Source organism: Calidris pugnax, unplaced genomic scaffold (genome assembly GCF_001431845.1).
Source record: "Calidris pugnax isolate Ruff unplaced genomic scaffold, ASM143184v1 scaffold28, whole genome shotgun sequence".
Classification (NCBI taxonomy): domain Eukaryota; kingdom Metazoa; phylum Chordata; class Aves; order Charadriiformes; family Scolopacidae; genus Calidris; species Calidris pugnax.
Window position 1 is genome coordinate 7,114,685 of NW_015090842.1, and position 17,273 is coordinate 7,131,957.

The window sequence follows — 17,273 nt, forward strand, 5'->3', positions numbered from 1 at the left end:
CATACAGTGGACACCTGTATGCTTGGAATAGGATAGAGAACATCAGCTCATTTCATTTTGGCTTGCAAACGGCTGCAGGTGGCAGAGCTATTTGCTTGCTTACAGCACAGAATGGACTTCAAGTACAAAGGAAAAGGTTCTATTATTTCATAATCCCCTCCTGTCCTTTCCATATATGCTCATTTAGAATTTGGTAAGACCCAGATGCAAAATGAAATATGTTCCTCAGAAAAAAAAAATCCAAAGTGACTTTAAACAATCCTGTAAATATTCTCAGGCCACAGAAATCAGAGCACTGCATTGTGTGGCATGACTGCAATTTGTCACAGCACAGTTTCCAAAGGCACTGCACTGAATTTAATGGAGCCATCATTACAGAAGCAGAAATGCTCCATAGAGAAATCAAATGCTAAAAGCATGGACAGGATCTGAGTTCTGGTTCAGACTTGTATGTGAGTCCACAAAGATCAGTTAAAACTTTCTGTGATGGATTTGTTTCATCATCAGGTTGTGTTATATTCCTTTTAAAACAACTCAGGTGAAGTATGGGAGGCGGGAGGGAATGGACATAGCTGGATTCTGATGGGCAGCTGAGAATGCTTTGGGGGTTTCAAGGATGGTACGCAGGAGATTTGCAGCACAGCTGAGAACCTGCGGCTCATGATAAGAATGTGAAGAGCAGATAATCAGGCCCCAGAGAAAAATGAAAAAAATTTCTGGAGCCATAGGGAACTGGGTTTTTTGCAACTCAAACTCATTGAATGACGCAAAATCAAGCTTGGAGGCAAGAACTCATCTGCTAGGACACAGTGGAAAAAGGAGACATTCTATTTTCCCTCCATTTTTAAGAAGGAGAGAAACTATGTTTAACTACAGATGAGTTTGAGAAAACAGTAATTTGTGAAGTACTTTCAGATCTTCAGAAAAGAAAATCTATGTCTTAGGGAGGGAGAAAAAAAACTGCAAATGAAATTGAGTGTTAGGAATAAAAAAAAAAAATGACACAACATCACTGTACAGTTATTTTCTATGAATGGTCTCAGACAATATTCAAAACACGGTTAGTGAAAATCAAAATGCTTTTCTCAGCCCAGGTCATTTCCCCATGCTTCATCTCAACCAACATTTTTGCAGCCACAACAAAATAGGCCTTGCAGTTTATGACGCACAGAACAGAACAAGAAAAGCAGACTAAATGTAACAGAAACTCATTTCTGTCAATAAAGGAAGTGACTACGAATGGCAAGACTTCCACTAGGACAGACACAGCTCTACCTATTACAATTTCCTAACCTTTGAAGTCCCCATGGTCAAAGAATGTTTACTCCCAACTGTACTGTGCAGATGGCAACAAATGGAAGAAAAAGGTTTTGGAGAGGTCTCTGCAGTAAGACCAGGAAAGCAAAAGAAAGCAAGAAGAAGAGACAGAGGAAATGCAGTATGGTCCATCTTAGCTCTAGTGGTCATAGTGGCAGCTATAAATTAAAACTCAAGGATGCAAAGTGACAGTGTCAGACGCAGAAATCAAGCATATGCTGAGGAAATCATAACAGTGTCACTCAGCAAAGGCAGAGATGTCTGCCTCTACAGGAGCACTGAAGTGGGATGCAAAGCCCCTGCCAGCCCTAAACCAACAACTTTACGGTGTCCTTACAAAGTCCAGGACAGTATCTCACTTCTGAAGTGGGATTCTGAAGTGTAGATGCTACTCTGCAGACAGGTAATGTACCTGCACCGAACTGCAGCCAGTTTCTCAGAACAAGAGTTCTTCCTCCCTGATTTGCATATGCCAAATAATATGTTGGTTTGTTGTTTTTTTTTTTCTGTAAAGCTGCATGCCAAATAATATGCTTTTTTTTTTCTGTAAAGCTGTAGAAGTCTTTAAAAAACCCTAATGAGGCAGCATGATTTTTCTTTTCATTTCTCTCATATAATGAAGCCAAATTTTCCTAAAATAAAGCCTTAATCAATCGAAAAAGAAATAATTTTATATAGAAGCTGCTATGAAAAATGAAAAAAATCATTCCTTTTATCCCTACTATTATGTAATCCTAATTAATTATATTTTTAAAATTACTTTTCTCCTGCCTTATAAAATGCAAAACTCTACTGTTTATCTTGTTACATCTAAATTAGCAGCATCCCCAAGCAGGTGTTACATTTGGAAGACAACATATTGTAAGCAATTAGAGAATTGTATGTAAATACATAATTTGTCTGAGGAGAAGAAAGCTCTTTGGTGTGATTAAGTATCATTTAAAAATTTTGTGTTAAAAAAAGGTAAACAACTTTCAAACTGGATGATGCGGGAATGGAGAATGTGCTTCCCTGAAGGATCAGCCCAAGGAGCACATTGTGTGTCTCTCTCCGATCAGCTGGTGAAAGTTCAGACCTGAGTATGCTGTCTCATTTGGCAATCTTAATTCCCAAGAGACTTTGCTCTTTGAGGAACTCCTGAACTAGAACATGCTTACTTCTCCTCTAGCTGCTCCTTAGTCAGAGTACGCATTTGTGACACAGACACATACACACACGTGCTCTTGGGATACTCTCACTGGCTCGAGATGAAGAAGGCTGTGATAGGAAGCATGAGTAGACAGGGAATGCACAAGCAAAGGTAGACAGACGTTCTGATTTTTGGCTGAAAAGTCTACAGATGTTAAAACTGAGCCCATGTAGAGATATTTTTCCCAGTAGATTTTACCTAGAGTTTTGTCCTCTCGTAAGATTAAAAACACCCTCCACTTCATAATACCCAGAAGGGGAAGAGAGCCATAGCCTTTTAGACAGTTGGAAATACATAGTCCCCACCCATTGATTTATATCTTGCTTACAGACCCAGTGTAAAACTCTGCAGGAAATTTGTGAAGGACCTTGGAAAACTTCTGCACTCTGCAGCACTCCTGTGGGAGTGGAATAAGTGGAATTAACTTTATTTTATTACTGGATAAACCATTGTGAAAGAAAAAAAAAGGAGTGAGCATTATCTCTGCCTAATTTTAGGTGTCCACTGCTTTCCAAATGAAGGAAAACAGCCACCCTGGTGGATCTCTCCTGTCAAATGAACGCATTTTAACATGAAGCACAATGGAAAATGTCCAATTCTGCCACTAAGTATTGTAACTTCACAGGCTCTGTGGAAACTTGCCACGTAAATTAGACCCTTGAGGCCCAAAGTGGTTGAAATCACTTATCAAGAATCCTACACCAAATAAGTAGTAAAAGCAGAATATTTTATTTTTTCCACCACAGTGTGTTTTTGGCATTGTCTGTTAGGCTCACTGGTGTACTCGTAGCAATCTCATGACTGGCAGAACTACGGACTTCCATCAGGGCTGAGGTTTCCCTCTCTCTCAAGTCAGAAATCTGTTATCCTTGCAAATGATACTGTAGAAACAGTGACTACAGCATGACCATAACCATAGCAGCACAATGTAGCTTTGCATTAAAGACTGCCTACCCAACCAATACAGCCTGCTCAACCTAGGAGAAAACTCTCCAAATCAATTTTATATCTTTTCAGTGCATATGAAATACATCAATTTTCCCTTCTGACTACCTGTCTTAGATATAGATTGCCTCTCTCATAGGACACGGAAGAGTTGAAGTCCAAAAAGTAAAGTCATCCTAGTGGAAAAACATGAGCTATAATGTTAGATCCATTTTAAATATGACATTTCAGGATTCAGAGCTAAATACTTGAGATTTCCTTACAGTTTATGAGACACAGTAAATTAGTTTGGGTTGTTGTATAGTGCAGCTGAAGTGCCTTTAGTGTCTCACCTCATTCATTTGAGCTTAGCTTGGGTGTCTTTACTATACTGCACTTTGCAATGCAAATATACCCTGACTTAGAATCATAGAATCATAGAATCATTGAGGTTGGAAGAGACCCTTGGGATCATCGAGTCCAACCATCTACCCTACTCTACAAAGTCCTCCCCTACACCATGTCCCTCAGTACCGCATCTAAACGCCCCTTAAACACATCCAGGGATGGTGACTCCACCCCCTCCCTGGGCAGCCTGTTCCAATGCCCAACCACTCTCTCTGTGAAGAATTCCTTCCTAATGTTCAATCTAAACCTACCCTGTTGGAGCTTGAAGCCGTTCCCTCTCGTTCTATTGTTAATTACCTGTGAGAAGAGACCAGCCCCAACCTCTCTACAGTGTCCTTTCAAGTAGTTGTAGAGAGTGATGAGGTCTCCCCTCAGCCTCCTCTTCCTCATACTGAACAGCCCCAGCTCCTTCAGCCGCTCTTCATATGATTTGTCTTCTAAGCCCTTCACTAGTTTCGTTGCCCTCCTCTGCACTCGCTCCAGCACCTCGATATCTCTCTTGTATTGAGGTGCCCAAAACTGGACTTGATTGCATAGAAGTTGTTCTGCAAAGATATTCACTGACCCCACTAACAACAGGTACTGCACTTCTCTGCTAAGGGCAAAAATAAACCCATGAGCATTTCTTCAGACACCTCGCAAGGAAATAAAAGTAATGCTGCAGTAATTTAGGAGCAAATTGGTAAACTTGCAGAAGTCTCAGACATTCACACCTTTTCTCCCCACCAACCATCACATCAAGCTGCAGCTAAGTTAGAGTGGTGCTTTGAAGAGTATGCAGTGATGTCATGTCAGTATTTGTACTTACCATGAAAACAGGCACTGGAAATGTCAATGCCGTATGCACATCTGTCAAGAAGTAGGGGAGATGCAGGTCTGAAGAACTGGCAACTCAGAACCTTGGCTTAAAAAACCACTCTCTCCGTTTACTTGGGAGCCTTGATTTTGCTTGCCTTCACAGATTACAGTGTTGCACATGACGAATAGCATATAGCAAATTAATATTTAAGAATTCAGTACCGAGAGGTAATTACTCAACTAGCACAGGATCACATTATTGATGCTTGGCTCCTTAAGAGGTTTTTTTGGAGTGCCTATAAACTAAATTAAGACATTTAAAACATTATAGTATTACACATCATTAGTTTTTCTGATCTGCATATTTTAGCAATTGTTTATGTTATGTAGCATGAAGAGCTGTTTCTTGCAAGTTCTGTAGTGCCCTTCTGAGAAGAATCAGCTCTGACTTGTTTATAACCCTCCTTTGTGTACTGGAAGGTCAGGATTCCCTCAGCCTTCTCTTCTCCAGGCTAAACAAACCCAGTTCTCCCACTCTCTTCTTATGTGTCATCTGTTCTGCCTCCTGGGCCAAAGAGTAAAAAGGGAGGGACCAATGTTTCCATTTTGTACAAGAGATTAATACCAATCTTTGCAGAAGGACACTGACAACTAGAACAATGTTTGAATTTCCCCGCACAGACCACTGTATGATGAATCAAAAATACACAGACACTGTTCATAGTTGAATGAGAGAATTAGGATCCTGAGGCTTTATGTGGAGTGGTCTTGGGTTAGAGCCAGGTACAGTTGGAATCACATTTGGATCAATAACACAGGGCAAAAGGACTGCACAAAAATAATTATACCAACAATATTTTGCACTGTTAAGCAACAAAGACATGATTTTGAGTGTATAATATCTATTCACTTGTAATTGATCCAAATGGGATCTCATTCTTCATGAAAAGGGCTTGGAGAAGGGCCTGACAAATTGTCAGTTTTGTGCTGTACCTACATATGTTCCACAGCATACAGGGGTATAATCTTAAATTAATGCATTTTTTAACTCGAGCAAAACTCATCTAGTTCTGTGGTGTAGAACTGAATGGCTGCACTTGGCAGGCATTTGTAAGCTTTTAAGACCTCTCTTTATAGACAAAATAACAAGACTCATCAATCCCATATTGTGCTTTTTGCAAAAAACAAAACGTCAAAAATTCTGAAAATGGAAATACCATTTTTGAAGTAACCTTGCATTAAACAAAAGGCCTTAATTGTCCTTGTTAAATTTTATCTCAATAGATGTGCAACCAACAATTCAGTAGAACTCTCTACATCAGCTATTAGTCCTCACTCAGCCTATCAGCATACCAAATGCTGGTTTATTCTGTGTCCTGGGGTTTAACTGTGAAAGTTTCTGTTGTCATGGTAGTTTTGATTGGGGAGAAAACTAATAATAATAAAGACAGACATCTATGCTTGACACTAGTGCCCAAACGAAAAGGCAGAGATCTGTGCATCTGTTTTGCGTTAAAAGGTTTGCTTGAGACACAACTCAGGTTCACTGGGGAGAGGTGCAGGAGCCGCAGGACAGTCTGGTGTATAATAGAGCCACCTACTGGAAAACCGCTGCTGTGTGCTCCTCTTAACCTCACTCACCTGCTTTCTTTCAGCCTCCTCAAAATCAACCCCTTAACATTTACATCCATCTCTTATTTGCTGTCCTTCCTTGTGCTGCAAGGTACAGGTGAATACTAAACCCCTGGTGTTAGTTGCCACCTATCTACTACAGGAAAAAATAAAAAAAAATCTCTGTGTTCAAGCTGGGTTTACAGAGTAATAAGGTCCCCTGCCTTCTGTGAACTGGTAGTTTTCTTAGGTATATGTGCTGCCACTGGCCAAACTCTATTTAAGCTTAAGAAAAAGTAGTCAAAGCAGGAGACATTTGTTGTATTGCAAGACTGAAGCTTGTTTCTAGAGGGAAATGGAAAAGTTTATTTTGCTTTTACAATGCACTAAAACTTGTTTTATGATGGTTGGATTCAACAGGGCTAAGAATCATTCTTGCTGCTTTGTTATAAGAAATATTGAGTAATCTCAGCTCCTAGTGAGGTGGGCTTTTTTTTCTTATTCTTCCTTTTTCCTGCCTTTTTTTCTGGGTTTCTCCTTGTTTTCTTTTTGAAAGCTGTTTGTCTGCTTTGTCTGAGTAGCTCATGCTACTTTTTCCTCATAAACTATCATATTTTCTGTAGTAATTTAAAATGAAGTCTTAGATTAAAAGAGTTATGATCAGCCACCATTTTAAAGACAGCCAGAGTTGCATTTGCATCTATCTTAATCAAGGTGCTTGGTAAGTGAAACAGCACTTCTAAAACGAAGCTGATTGCTTTTCATGTCCTCCAAAATGACTTAGATAGACAATAATTTAACAAATAATCTCTAATCTGCATTGATAATACTTTTAAATTTATATTTGAGCTTACCATTGTGTTGGTGTCTCCATGCAAAAAGCCTTCATCCTATGGAGAGGAACAGTTGAAGAGGTCAAATGATGCTCCAGTGAATCAGTGTAAACACACAATGTTGCAGAAGGACTCTGTTCTTCAGGTAACTGAGGAAAGAGCAAAACTGAAATTTAAACACTGTCAGTTCCACATAGCTCATCAAATTTTTTATTAAATATTATATATAACATACGTATACGTACATAATAAATAGATTAACTATTATATTTATTATTACATGCTATTCTTTTTAAAAAATTATATGGAACACAGTGGCACAAATTCCTTCTCTGTGCTTAACCTGAACTCTAGCAGACTGTAAGGGCAGCTGTGCCACGATAAGGGCAAATAATTTGGTTTGGATAGATACAAATTGAAAAAATGTGGAAATTTCTACAGATGCAAAATAAATAATTATGTTCACTATGAAGCTGCTTTTTAGACCTCACACCAATCATAAGGACTTTTGGGGAGTGCACATATCCAAAATCCAAACTGGCACAAACCCAGAGATTAAACTGATAATCCTGCTTTACAGCTCAAATGGCAGCTACGTCGAAATAAAGGAACACACACTGTCAGTGAAAAGTTAATTAGTTATTCTTTTTTTGAACATACATTTCCAGAAATAGTGCACTAGACTTGTGCACACAAATCGCCTGGCAGCCACTGGTTGCCTACTGCAGGCAGTGATCAATTAGCTCTGTTTAATTTGCTTATTTATTCTTTAATTTGACCCTTTAGAGTTGGCAGAGAAGCTGTATCTGTCTTACCAAACCTATATCTGTGATCTTCTGCCTGATGAGTGTGGGCAGCACAAGCCCTTCTATCAAATGCAGTCATAAGTCTGCCTCGGAGCATCCATGAGAGTGTAGCAGACAAATGGGTTGAAACTGAGGACAACTAGGATGAAATCTAAACTGCAGGAATGAAGTAAGGTTTTCTGTGATGGGAGCTTGTGATGTGAGAAGTGACAGGTGTGCTCTCACGGCATTTGGAAAGGGGAGTTTACACTACTGAGGAGAGCTGACTATCAAATTCAAAGAAATAGTAGCTATAGGTTACTGTCTTCCCTCCCCTCCACTGAAGGAAATGTGTCCCCTGTCTTTTTTCCCTTCCTAAGCTTGTTCCTCCCACATATGATGTAGAGGACAGCTGTCAAATTATCTAACTGAAAAATTGTTTCTTTCCACCAAATCATTTCATCTTTAAAAAGGCATCATTACTTTCACTTCACAGAAGATTTTTCTTAGAACCATTTTACAACCATTTAAAAAAATTATTTTATCTTTTTTTTTTTCTTCCCTTAAATCCTGAAATCATGATGAGCTTGTAATTAACCACAGTTTGTAGAGGATATGTGAAGCTATTATGCTGCACTATAAGGACATACACTTTATCAAGGCTTGAGCATGGTCTAATTAATAGAGATCGCATGCAGCCCATTAATTAACTCAACATGGTAATCAAACATCCAGAAATACTGCTTAACTAACCCCTGGTGTACCCAAGGGCAATGCATTCACTGAAAATATGGTATGTCATATTGCTGCATGAAATACAGCAGGGTTACCTTTGAGCATGGGGTACTCAGGGTTAATTTGACAGAAACCACACAATAGCAAAAAAAGTATTTTTTATGTGAAGGTAAGCGCTCATGAAAAACACTGTGTTAGCCTTAATGGGAAGTTAAGGATCACCACCTTCATTAAATCACAGCTACAGAACTTACTCCCTGTCCTATGTTGCCCACACTGATCTAGACAGATTACATCAAATGATGAGAACTTTCCCAAGTGTGAATCCTCTTATTTATTTGACCTATTTAAGAAGGCTTATGATCAGTGCGAGCACCTAGGTATTGTTATCTCCCTGCTTTAACTGATCGAGTACACAACTGCACAAAGATTTCCTGGGCAGCAACCCCCAACTACTCATCTTCTAATTGTTCCCCACCATCTCCCGTCATGGCCTTGCAGCAGGGAGGAGGACAGCTCCCCAGTGAGACAGGGCTGTTCAATGCAGCACTGAACATTTTTTCCATTAGAGTCTGAAAGATCAGCACCAGTTTACAATAACTCTAGTGATACATTGTAACACAGATATTTCTAGAAGTTACGTTAGCCCACCAATCTCAGGAATTTACAATGGGATGATCATCTTGGGAGAAGCTTAATTCTTTCCACTGGACTGTAGAGAGAACCTATATTCCTAATTTAGACCAGATTTACCTTATACATGGGAAAATCAAATGATGTAAATTCCCGCTTGAGTACATAAATGTGACTCATCAGTGGCCACCTAGTAATCAATAGTAGCTATTATAATCTTCATGGAAATTACAAAAAGAATCCATTCTATGTTAATATTTAGGTCATCAGTTTGTTGCCAAGTCCCTTGAATCTCCTTTGTCCCCTTGGCAGATTGCTGTTTCACTAGTGCTATATTTGGGTGAATCATAACTGAAAGAAAATCATCACATTCCTATTTTATAGGATCTCTCACACACAGATGAAGGTCACTAGAAAGACAGAACAAAACAAAAATAACTGAGCTAAAGAAAAAATTAATTCTAAAGCAGTTTCCTCCTCTCTGATTCAATGTACTTATATTACTAAGTAAATCAAACAGTAATAAAGCATTGTCCTCTGACATGAAATCACCATGCTATAATTCTGCTTCCAATCATTTGTGGTGCTAGGAGACAATGAACAGTATCATTGCAGGCTGTGATCTCATTCAGCCTCATGGAATTTTTATACCAGAAGGGAATACTATGTTTATCTATTTGACTTCCAGTATAACGCAGGTCAAAATATGCCACTTACTAACTCCTGCAACCTTATCAGATTTTGTGGTAAGAATTAGGAAAGATTTTCAGAAAGATAATAAAATGAAATAATGAAAATTCTCCTATAGCTCCCTGCAGTTCATCCCAACGCTTGGCTACTTTCTGTGTGAAATTTTAGTGCCTGAAGTCTGACCTGAATTTGTGCTGGCTCCAGTTGTCTGCCACCAGGTCTTATCCTGCTTTCAGTTGCTAAGTATTTTAGCTCACAGTCAACGCAAATCAGTTATTTTTCAACTACCTATAGGGCCAGATCTTCAGTTGGAATAAGTCACTACCATTTAAATAAAGTTAACTGGATCTTACCCTGACTTTGCTCGTTAAATTAAGAAAATGTCTGCTGTGCCTCATACAGGCTGTTCCCTGATGTACTTTTAACCAAAGTACATCAAACCCTTCATTTCAACCAGATTAATATGTTGATTACCTTGAGTTTTCCACATCAGACTCCTGTACGTGTATTCTGAGCCTTTTCAGAAAGGAAGCAGTGGTGGGTTGACCTTGGGCTGCACCCAGACGCCCACCCAGCCCCTCTCACTCCCCGGCCTCAACAGGATGGGCGGAGAAAATCAGATTAAAAAGCTCGTGGGTCAAGATAAAGGCAGGGAGATCACTTACCAGTTACCATCTCAGGCAAAGCAGATTTGACTTGAGGAAAATTAATTTATTGCCAATTAGAATTGATTTGGATGGTAAGAAAAAGACAAAATTAAAGCCACGCCTTCCCTCCTCCCCAGGCTCAGCTTCACACCTCCATTCCCAGCTCCTCTGCCTCTCCCGGGGAGCAGGGGGTTACACTCAGTACCTAATGGTTCCTCTCCAGCTCCTTGCTCCTCGTGCTCTTCCCCTGCTCCAGCCTGAGGCCCCTCCACAGGCTGCAGCTTCCTTCAGGACATCCCAGCACGGGGTCCTTCAGGGCTGCAGGGAATGCCTGCTCCAGTGCCTGGAGACCTTCCTCTTCTTTCTTTTTTTCTTCCTCTTCCTCCTTTTTCTTTTTCTTTTTCTTCTTCTTCCTCCTCCTCCTCCTCCCCTGGGGCTCACTCTGCTCTTTCACACTTTTTTCCCCTCACTCCCAGGCAGCCTTTTGCCCCTTTTTTGACCACCCTTCCCTAGAGAGGCCCCCAGCCTCGCTGAGGGGGCTCAGCTCTGCCCTGTGGCGGGAAAGCTCCGGAACCTGCTAGAACCGGCTGGAACCACCCGGAACCTGCTAGAACCTGCTAGAACCGGCTGGAACCACCCGGAACAGGCGCTATCCAGCACCTCACAGGTGGTCAGCACCTGCACATCAACACCCTGCACCAGGAGCTTTAAGAAAAGAGAGGCAGTTTCCAAAAGCTGACGTGATGTTCCTCTGCCAGAACATGAGTTCTGCCGTCAGTAAAGCACCACAACCCGCCTCGCCCTTCTTCTTTGCACCCATCGGCCCCCTCAGTCACCATGTTGCTCCAAGCCGTCACAAGCAGCCATGTACATGCGAAGTTCTCCGCACCATTTCATGTTGATTCCCTTCTGTTATGCAGCACTTGCTGGAGGAGTGTGGCCTAAACTATAAGCCTGGGTCTTGTTGTAGTTAAAGCAGCCATTGGGCGACTTCCACCCACCACACAAGCTCAACTTGCTCCTGAAATCAGCCCTTGGCCTCAGTGACCTTCCCTGGAGGTTCCTGTGCCGAACTCCAGTGAGACCCCCCAGAGGAATTGGAAACTTCCCCGGAGCACCAATTCCCAATTTAGAGCTCCCTTCCACAAGCTACCATCGAGACAGCTTGGGAGCCGTTTAATATGTACAACACCGATTTTGTATAGCGATAATTGTTTTTAATCAGAATGTTGTGCAGTACTAAGTCAAACACATTACAGAAGTCTAAATATATTATGTCAACACAGCTACTTTAAATTAAGCAGAGGTAGGCCCAGCTCAAGAGCTCCACGGAAAACCGCCATTCATTAGGAAGTAATGTTGATTTAGCTGTAACTATCTTGCCCCAGAAGAACCATTATCCTAATAATGTTTCTTGGGATGGATCTACTGGGATGGAAGGAGAGGGGGTTAAGGGACTGTGGCCCCTGTATTCACTATGTGATGAGGGGTATAGCCTTTCTGATGGGGGAGAGGATAGAGCAGCATTTTCTGTGCATCATGGCTACATTCAGTCCTGAGGATGCTGTCACTGTTATCTTTTCAACAGCACAGATAACAGACATCATCCCAGTTGTCTGCAGTAATTAAGCATCAAGGCATCTTCCCTAAGTGCATCCAAGTTATTGGGGAAGAGGGACAGGCTTAAAAGCTGTCCAGAGGTTAATTTTGTAGATATATTGCTTTTTTAAAAATGGTTCATAGAAACCTGTCGTTTAGACAATAATGGACTCATTTGTCAAACGTGCTGATCAATGGAGGGAGCGTCAGAGCAGCAGAGGCTTTACAAGCTTAAAAGAAAGGGTCACCAAGCAACTGTCTCTGCTGTTCCCCTGCCATGAAACAGAGTCCATTGCGTATGCATTCCTGTGCCACATATTTGAAGTCAATTTAAATTGGGTATTAAAAGTTGTAGATACTGTTCGTTCAACATGCAGAAAAGAGGCACAGGATAGTGAAAAGGGGACATGGCATGAGTAAACAGGATCCTGTCTCAGGCCATTGCCTCTTCACCATGCCTTTCATGGCCTCATCAGGCAGAAAGGGAGGAGAAGAAAAGAAAACCATTTGCTTCAGCTGGCGGGGGGGGAACAGGAACAAATTGTCCTTAAGCACCACTCTAAGTGAATTAAAGTAACTAACTAACCTTAATGATCACTTTGCAAGAGACAGAATCATTCAGTATTTTACTGCTACTTTAATTTTAAATGGAGGAACAAGCAACACCTGCTTTTCCTCAGTTTCATCCTGTTCAGTCGTCAGACTGCAACTCTAACAATCCTGTATTTTAGCCCCCACCTCCATGCCTGCACGAGTCTGAAGCAATCTGTTCATACTAAAGATATCATTTTGACTCTGAAGCATTTCAAGAGATTTATATTTTCCCCTTTACAATACTAATCCAAACCCTCCCCCAGCAAAATATATAGCATCTTTTTCAACAAAACAGAGCAAATATGGAAATTTTCAGGCCATATAAATATTGGAAATGAACAAAGGAAACATGAAAAAATGGCAGCTTAAAAGCTATTTCCAGATACTATTATGTTAGGTATTCATAAAATAAAACTTCTCTTAGGTTGTGAAATCTGAGCCTAATGATATAGGTGTCTGAAAGATCTACTGGAATGGAAAATTGTGTAGTTTGGCTCTAGAACTGAATTTTCACCTGTCATTATCACTAATCTACCAGAGCCAGCAGCTCGAGGGGCAAGAACTCTACCTAGCCTTCCTCATCCTTCTTACAGAGAAGCTCATGACCCAAAAAGCCTAATGCAGCTATAAATTCCATGGCATTCTTCACATAATGCTCTCTTTTTCACGTGCCACTTGCCCACATTGTCATTATCCCTGGCATGGTAGCACTGGGCAGTGAAGGACAAGAGTACACTTAAGCAAAACTTGCACACGCCAAGAAACAATCAGTGACTGCTGCATAAAACTAACCACATTACAGAAATGAACTGCCTTTAAGCCCAAGAGCAGCTCTCCTTGCATAGTCATTTGCAACTAAACCATTCAACAACATTATGGTTATGGTACGTTTTCATTGAACTAACTATATTTTTTCAGGAAAGAAGCAGTGACTCCAAACAGTATGGAAGGAGCTCGCTCTCAGTCACCTTTACTGTGTGCAGAGAGGATTGGCATGAATGAGAGGAGAGAGTGTGTGTATCCAGCAGAGATGTTCTCCCAAACTACTCTTGAGTAGCAATAGGTTCAGTTCCAACGAGGTAGCAGGTCCCTACCTGCTGTACCACATCTAACCTTCCAAGAGAGGACTGTGGTTCATCAGGCAGGGAGTACTGGGAGCCCAGCATCCTTCCGTGATCTCCTCCACAGAGCTGTGAAATCCTGCAAACCAACCACGTTTTTCCCTGTGGCAGAACTTCCAGATCAGTAAGCAAAAGAGGAGGTTAGATTTGCCTGTTGTGTGACAACTGTTCAACATGCAAGCTGCAGGCTTTAGCTGGAACCGTTCAAGGCAACTCACCATCACGTTCTCCTCATCCTCTGTGATCTTTTACAGCCTCTTTCTCTCATAGGCTCGTGGGTTTGGACACAACCCAAGGTGCACCATGTGTGTTGAGGCTTGTGCTATTTTGAACAGTGAAGTGGAACCACCCACCACCCTGGCTAAAATTCAGATTAATTAGGACCCCTCCACTCTCTGCTTTCTGATGATTAAAGGCTTGAGATAGCCTGTAGAGATGACACCTGTCAGCATGAGTTATCGCAGTACATTAACCACACATTTAGTGGGGGTTGGTTTGTTTTTTAACTAAAGGAATCATTCTGTTTAATTCAAGAAGTTTTAAGTGCCACCAGCATACTTCTTCCGCATAAGAAGTTATTACAAAGCTATAACCCATTTTGAAAAGGGAAGACAGCAAGGCCAAATTAAACTGGCAGGTTTGGAAATTTAAATTCAGTGGCTGTTCAGGTTATACACTACACTTAGGTAAAAAAAAAAAAAAAAAAATCCTAATTCTATTTTAAAGGCTCATTTTCCACAAATGGCTGAGCTGTTTAAGTTAAAGTGAATAAATACCTAATGAGCCATTAAAGTCTATAAGACTGTATGGCCTCCAGGCACTGGTACCTGGATTCAGCCAATTATAGTTCCATAAGATAAGATGAAGACATCAGGTTGTTATTGGAATATATAAAGGTTGAAGACACTGTTAATAAGTCACTACAGGATGTGATAAAATTGTTTAAACTGTTTAAAAACTCTCAATGTGTTTTGCTAGACACATTTTTACTGCTAGTTTTTTTCCCCTGTAAAGTCTAATCCTTTCTTTGCACAGCCTTGAGAACGACACTCTGCAATATTGCATTAATACCAAAATGTGATTTGTTTCTACATTTCCATGTTTTTAGCCCATACTCTGGAGGTTATGAAATATTAATAGTGGCAATTCTTCAACCATGGCATAGAGAGAATAGGAAGGAAAAGAAAGAAATTAAGGAAATACCAAACTTTTTTTAAAACCAAAGCAACCATCCAAGAGGAGTCATAAATACTGAAAGGTATATTTGCCTTTAAGCAATACTAATCTTATGGAAATTTTTCACACATAGCTCCTATATATCTATTCTTTCATTTTTCCAAGCTGAAGAATTCAGCCTATTCATAATTACAATTTTCTTGTGCTGAATCTGTTTATAAATCTTTAATTATTTGCCCCCACAGAGCTAAGCATATAAGATTTGACTATACAGTCCAAATGCATAATGAGAAACATGTGAAAAATCACCCTGGACACATTGGCACCCATCCTGCAAAGACTTGTGGATATGCATAATTTTCATCCCACTGGTTTAAGTTTTCCAGGGGGAAGTTTCATTTGTCCTCTCACTGATTCACCCCTAAGGCGTGAACCCTACTCTTTGAGTACCCCTGATACAACTTGTTTGTCATCTTTTAAACCCTCCCAGTAACATCAAGCCTGCTAAAAGTCCGGCCTGTCTAGACTTTTGACTTTCAGACTGACCAGAACATTTTTGTCCCTTTCTGTGCTCTCTCTGAGCCTGCTTCTCTGTATCTATCTGTTTTCTCTCGGCGTTACCTGGAAGGCTTTTGGGGCAGAGACTGTCTTTTTTTTATTGTGTGTCTGTACAGCACTTAGTGCAATAGCATCCTGATCTCTCTCCAGGGTTCCTTGCTGTTACCCAGTTTAACTAACTGGTATTAAGGCAGGGCATCAGGGGGGCCATTAATGGGACAATTCAGTGAGCCCAAGGTTAAGCATATGAATAAATATGTACAGAATAAGAGGCTGCCTGATGGAGGTTGAAACATGCCATTTGTTAAAGTCACAAAGCCTTTTAACATGAGAAAAATATCTCAGTACAATTTTCTTTATGACTTGCTCTCCTATGACTTAAGTATCAGTTATTTAAAAAATTGTGATTCTGTCCTAAGAACTACCATATAAAAGCCATAGACCATAGTATATTTTTACAAGCATATTATAAACTTCCCAGACTGATCAAGGTTTCTGACAGGCACATTTGCACATTTTCATTCCTCCTGCTTTCTCACATAAATGTACTGAAGGTTAAAAGCACACAACATTGCTACCATAGCTTTATTTCCCAGCAGCATAACTTGCATAAAAATTTACGTTCATGCCCTGAATTAGGGAGCATCTCCCCTTATCCCCTCCTGTGCCCTCAGCAGAACTTCGGGCCAGTGCTCCTGAATTATCACCTATGACTAATTCAGTTTCCCACTCTCACAGTTCTATTCTGTTTTGGCTCAAAGTCACCAAAGGGGAATAATCTTTCCACTAACTTATAGGATCAGATCCTCAGCTTGGGTAAGGCATCATAATTCAAGTGACATCAACAGAAATAAGGAGTATTATGTCACTTTAGAGACCAGCCTGTAGATCCTCAGGACAAACTTAACAGGGTTGTTGCACCAAATCATATAACCCTGCCTCAGTGTTGCAGCATGAAATCTTATTCTCTATTTCCCATGCATGCCTTCCTTATCAGTTCTGCAAAAGGTGCCTAACTCCAAATTTACTCAAGCTTGTAAAATCTGAAATATCATAGTACAATAGACATTCCAGGTCCCCATGAGAATGTTTTACTGTTCAGAGCTGCACCTTGCCAATGAATATATGTATATTGATGCCACAGGCAGGAATTTAATGAAGCACTTCAGTAAACATGCAGCTCTTCGTGGCTGTGCAAATGAAGGGCTTGATAACACATCCTTGGAAATACAGTACCAATATTCATCCTATAAGATGGCTTCATTGATTTGAATCTCCTGATTTTATACCTACCCCTCTCATTAATATCTTGTGGCAGAATCCCTCACTTCACAGTGCTTTTCTTTATGGCACTGCAGTCTTTCCCTTAATGGCAACTCACCAGCCCTGAATTTGTTATAGACCCAAAAAAAGGAAGGAGGGGGAAAGAAGACATAGTTAAAGTTACACAACAAAGCAAATAAGGAATCTTACAGTGTGAAAAATACATTCTAAAGTACAGAAATTATCTCAGACAATTAAGAGAAGTTGAAAGTTGGGGTATTTGACTACTTCCAAATTACTTCCGCATGAGCCCTCCTTTTTTTGTGTGTTAAAGATTGCTCAGATCTGCAAATTAAATATTTCAGGTATTATAGATAATGAATACCAAACAT